Source organism: Hordeum vulgare, chromosome 6H (genome assembly GCF_904849725.1).
Source record: "Hordeum vulgare subsp. vulgare chromosome 6H, MorexV3_pseudomolecules_assembly, whole genome shotgun sequence".
Classification (NCBI taxonomy): domain Eukaryota; kingdom Viridiplantae; phylum Streptophyta; class Magnoliopsida; order Poales; family Poaceae; genus Hordeum; species Hordeum vulgare.
Window position 1 is genome coordinate 329,489,231 of NC_058523.1, and position 6,029 is coordinate 329,495,259.

The window sequence follows — 6,029 nt, forward strand, 5'->3', positions numbered from 1 at the left end:
TTCCCGCACAAATATCTCCTCGATGGGAGTAGTGGACTTATGTGTTGTTATTGCATTCATGTTCAGGCTTGGATCAAATCCAAGCCCTTATTTAGCCACAACCTCCTTGTGTTGACTCAACACTTCATTGAGGTTCTTTTGTACTTGGGCACATGACATGAGCTTTTTTTCAATTTGAGCTTTTAGCAATCGGTTCTCCTTAAGAACACTATCTAGGTCACCATGGGGGTTAGTAGCACACGCATCAACATTTATAATAGGAGAGGAGTAAAATTTCCCTAGAATGTTAAGATATGTAAGCTTGAGTTCGTCAAACTTCTTTGTAAGAGTGTTGAGCTCTACCTACTTTGTCTTGAGAGACAAATGTAAGAGCTCACAATCTTTAGAAAGAGCGGAGTGAGACTCGTCAAGCTTACACTTGTCTCTTTTTAACACTGCATAAGCGTTTTCAGTATTTGTCAAAGAGGCAAGTTTTTCAGTGTTCTTATCAATGTTTGCACCTATTTTAAGCACAATTCATCATTACGTGCTTCCTCATATAGGACTTTCTGCTCAAGGATCTCGCATTTTTCCTTTTCCTCAGTAACGAGGGCTTCGAGTTACTTAATGGAGGTGATGTGCTTCCTCACCATCTCCATAAGCATACGAAACATAATGAGCTTCTTTCCTTTGAGGGAGCACATGACTTTCTTCATTTTAGCAAACATAGCATCACTGATTCAGCTTCATGATCATGATCCTCAGCATCAAGATATTCATCACTAGGTGTGTTGGAGGAAAATAGAGAAGGTTCAGGTCCTGGAGTTACCTTTACTTTGTTGGAACTTGTCTGTCCCTCATCATCTTCCATCACACCTTTAGCCACGAGGCATTTGTGTGCATTACCTTTGTAGTCTTTCATGTAGTTGTATGTGACAAAATTACCACCTTTGTTGACCAGTCTTAATGTGGTTTGAGTGTATTGGGCTACGCCTGCAACACCCCCAACATCATGAGGGTCGGATTCATCTTGAGCAATCATTTCCTTCCCATCTCTTTTTCTGAACTTGGAGTTTAATGGATTAGGCAACTTCTTCTTCACAAAGGTCTTCGGAAATCTTGGGTTGTCTTCTCTCTTCTCATAGGGACACTCATTTGAGAAGTGGTTGGTTTCTTCACAATTGTAACAAGTCTTGACATTCTTCTTTTGGAATCTTCCTTTGAATTTTCTAGCACTAAACTTCTTGACAAAGAGAGACATGTCTTCATATGAGATCCCGTCATCTGATTCATCTTCATAGCCTTCCTCTTCATCTTCCTATTCTTCTTCACTGACATCATCATCCTTCACATGTTTGGCCTTCAAGACAAGATTTGTCTTGGGTGATGAGGAGCCATGCATGGCAAGATGCCTTGTAGCATTGGCCTTTGATTATTCGAATAATTGGAAGGTAGAAATGACATCATCAGAGACATGTCCTTAGAACCATGTTCTCTCCTTATGTCCCATACCATTTGATGGTGGTATGGAGCAAGAGCATTTAGAAATTTATCCACAAGAAATCATTTCGTCAGATTGAATCCATCTTGACTCTTGTCACAATCATATGATTCTATGTCGGCACCAAGTGTCATCAATCTTTCAAGAAGATGCTTGGGGTTCTCTCCATTCTCCATGCAGAAATATTGTAATGCCCCTTTTGCAATCTCATATTGTGCAAGACGAAGAGAGGATGTTCCCGTCTTGGTCACCACAATGTTATCCCAGAGTTCTTTTGCATTTGATAAGTGAATGTAAGGCCTTTTCTGCTTGTCACACATGCCCTTTCTTATGAGCATCATTGCGGTGTCATTGAGGTGTTTGTCATATACTTCACCCGGTGTGAGATCCTTGGGGTTCACAGGGTTGTAACCTTTCTCCAAGATCTCTAGCATCTCATCGTTGGCAAACCTAAGATGATCATGCATACCAACTCTCCACAAAGAAAAATCGGCATTGTCATCAAGAAAGGAGGATTCCCCCCAGCATTATACTTAGGTTCCTCCACTCTAGGTTTTGCATATAGCCATGGAACACCGGTTTTGTTGATAGTTGGAGGTCGTTGGACCAAATTAGGAAGAGATGCAATTGATTGTTTTATCACATTAGTCGGGTTCTCCGGTGGTGTAATTTTCACACCAAATGCATCCAACCTCATTTTGACCAAAGCCTCAATATAAGCATCATGCTCCTCTTTTTGCTTAGCGAGGGCCCGTTCGAGATCATTAGAAGTGAAGGATCCCCCTTCATCCGTCGATGAAGCTCCTCCTTCAAGAGGAGGAGCGGACAGCGGGTTCCCAACCTTATCCATCTCGCTCTAGGGCGGTTAAGCCACAAAATAAGAGCACGGGGCTCTAATACCAACTGAAAGGATCGATATGGACCTAGAGGGGGGTGAATAGGTACAATTAGAATATTTAATCGTTTCTTAGCAATTTTACGCAATAATGCGGAATATGAAGGTGAGCCTAACAATTGCAAAGATGGTAGTCGTGCTAGGTGTACTGAGCAAGACAACAACGAAGTAAAGAGTTAAGCACAGGTAATACAAGTAATATAAGAAATACCACAAAGACAAGTAACCACAAGTAGAGAGTTAGGGTTAGGGATAACCGCAACTCTGAGAGACGAGGATGTATGCCGATGTTCACTTCCTTGGAGGGAAGCTACGTCACCATTTAGAGAGGTGGATGTTACCACGAAGGCACACCAATGCCACGAAGGCTCACCCTATTCTCTCTTTGAGACAACACCACAAAGGCGATTATCAACTACTAGTGGTAGACCTTGGGGTGGTCTTCGGAGTACCCCTACCGCCTAGGAGTCTCCAACCTCCAGGAGTAACAAAATGCACTACGAAAACAAGGGGTATCAACTTTTGCTTTGGTGGATGTGTAGATCAGGCACTCCTCCTTCACTCCTCGAAAGATCAAGAGCTTTGGTTGGCTAAGGAGGGAAAACTCCAAGAAATAGAGGTCTGAAAATGATGGAGAGAGAAAATGGAGTAGCTACCTGTGCATGGGGAGGAAGAAGGCTATTTATAGGTGGGGATGAAATCCAGCCGTTGGAGGCCAGAATCCTGCCAACCCCGGAAGTTCCGAGGAAGACCAGAGGTTCCGGACACCAGAAGTTCCGGCCAGGTTCCGGACTACACAAAGTCATTGCACCCTGGTTGGAGTGCCCAAAAAGCAGCCAGGAAGGGGACGGAAGATCCGGCGCCCGGAAGTTCCGGCTGGCCCGGAAGTTCCGGCCAGGGTCCGGCAAGGTTCCGGCCTAACGAGAAAGAATGCACGAAAGCTCGCACTTTTTCTCATTGGCCCGCAAGCTTCCCAGACCTACTAGTCCCCGGAAGTTCCGGCCGTCCCGGAAGCTCCGGCCTAGGCAGAGTCTTTGCACTCTCAATTTTGACAGATTTGAGAAATGATTTTGCCACAACTTATTTCTACGAAGAGTTGATATCCAGATAATTTTTACTATGCATCCCCTCTTGATAGTGCGGTTGCCCTAAGGACTCAAGAAGGAAAAAAAACTTTCATGGCACTCCGTCTTTTTCCTTTTTTCGAGTAAAGGGGAAGTAACCATCCATGCTTCTCTTTACTTTTGTCGGTGTTGCTTACACTAGAGCATGTGGTTAGAAATACAAATGAAATTGTCATAGATGTCAAAAATAATTAAGGGCAATGATGCGCTTTCACTCGGCTACCTCGATATTGGCACAAAGGTCTATCACCTCGCTTGAGCAACTCATCGGCTTTCTCTATAGTCCACGCGTCTGCGACACGAAACCGTCCCCGACGCTCCCGCTGCAACTGCAGTAGGATGTCAGCCCATCGGTTGTTATTATCTCTAGTCTGACCGTCTGCGGCGCTTCTGTTGCTCGCAACACTATCGCTACGATTACGGTGGGTGTTAGAGGTATATTTGAATTCCAAGTATTTGGTAGTCTAGAATTTGTAACCCGTATCTTATCTATCTCTAGGAAAGACTTCTTATCCGTCAAGTTTGTACTCCTATATATATCTATCCATGATGCTCAATACAACATCCATCATATTTCATATCAATCCCTTTATCCCTTTTAACACGTCTACGTCTGGCATGGCAGTGCGTACTGCGCCATGCCGCCAACCTTCTTTCCACAACATCGATGACCCTAGGCTGCACTGCTCGCCCCGCTGGGTATCACGGGCGGCCTGCACTGTGCGCGTATGGGGCTTGGATCGTGTATCGGCGTACGTCCGACTCCGACCTTGGCGTCGTGTGCCGCATGGATGTACTGTACTTCTATCTCCGACAGGCACCCGTCGGTGAGGATTTACGTGTACCGCTGCCAGAAGAAAGATATGATTTGGTAGAGTAGACAGTACCGGAAGCCCCGACAGGGACGCTCGTGGCGGCAGGGCACGGAACGGAAGCTTCCCCGCTGTATCGTCGCGGGACTCAGCAGAACCATGCATGCATGATCCGTACTTGTCTTGCGGCAGCAGCAGGGCACGAGGGGTGTGCATCAGCTCGCCGTGTCAGCCGGTTGCGCGATCCATCAGTGATCAGATGACTAGTCTAGCCGGCCGATGGCAGCGCATGGACGATCGACTGTTTGCAGCTTTGTTACATAAAGCTCTATATGATTAATAGTCCGTCTCAGCCGATCTCTTCATTCATTGGTCGTGAATTGGCAGTGATGTGTGGTGCACACGAGTGACGTCGCAGCATGCGTGACCGGTGTGCGTGCCCTACAAACTTTTCAGGATGCATGTCTTGTATTATTTTTAAATTTATTTTAAAACTTTCAATGATACGTATTAGGGAAAGAAGGCGTTCTTATTGACGACGAGACGAATGTAATAACTATGTAAATCTTAAAATGATATGTCGATTCAATTTTTTAAAGATGTTCGCAAGGATAGAATGTGAATGTGCACTTATAGGAAAAAGTGTATACGCGTATATATGAGATCTTGTATTTGCATTTGTATTGTGTCAAAGAAAAAGAAAAAAGCCCATCTTATTCCGAACACCATTTTACTGGCAACTTCTGCATGCATGTCCAGCCGATCTAGTTAGAGCTAGCTGATGAGCCATTGTCTCGAAATTTCTAGGAAAATGATGGAGAACAACTCGTGCGTGTAGTTGAAAATATTGTTCAACTTGAGCGATCGAGTAGGTGCGATGACCGACGGGATAAGCCGGCCCCAAATGAAACCATGCACGCAAAGGATGGAAGGAGCAAAGTGATGAACAGGAGCTCCCAATCATGCATGGCGTTACGGCCGGACCGTACACGTCGGCGACCTTGGGCGCATGTACGTGCAAGGCAGCGTGCACCTGCGTTTGCATGTGGGCTTTTAGGGGCACAGCGAAGGCCAGCACACCGGTCGAAGTTGCCCGAGGCTCGGTGTCATGCCGCCATCTCTCCATGTCCCTGAGTGGTATGCATCAGCTGATCCTTCTCTTCCAAGCAAAATCACGTATCACGTTATGTCGTCCTCACGGGACTCGGGGGAACCATAGGCGCCGGTCCGCCAGCGCCGCCCTCTCCCTCCACCCCCCTTGCCGCCTCTGGAGGATGCGGCCGGGCTAAGCCTGCGCCATGGACGGCGGTGGCGGGGCGCTTGTTGCACTGCGGCTCCGTTCCCTCAGTGGTGGAAAACATTTTTGTTGGCTTTTGAACGTGCGTATGCAGCTGTACAAACGTGCCTACGTGATTCTTGCTTCAGCTGGCTACTTAACGGAACTTGCGTAACTAGCGACACGAATAAAACTGATCGATGGATTTAATGGCTAAAGGCCCGTGTCGAGCCTTTACTTTGTATTGCTTTTCGTTTTTCTGGTGTTACAAGCAACACCCGTAGGGTGCCTTTTATACACGTTCACCAGGGACTATGAAAATAGACTAGGACTAGGAATCATAATACTACTAGGACTAGGTTTGGCTTTCTTTCCTAATCCTACAGGAACAACATGATTAACTTCTACATTCACCTCCTTAATCTTGTTGCTTGACTTCACT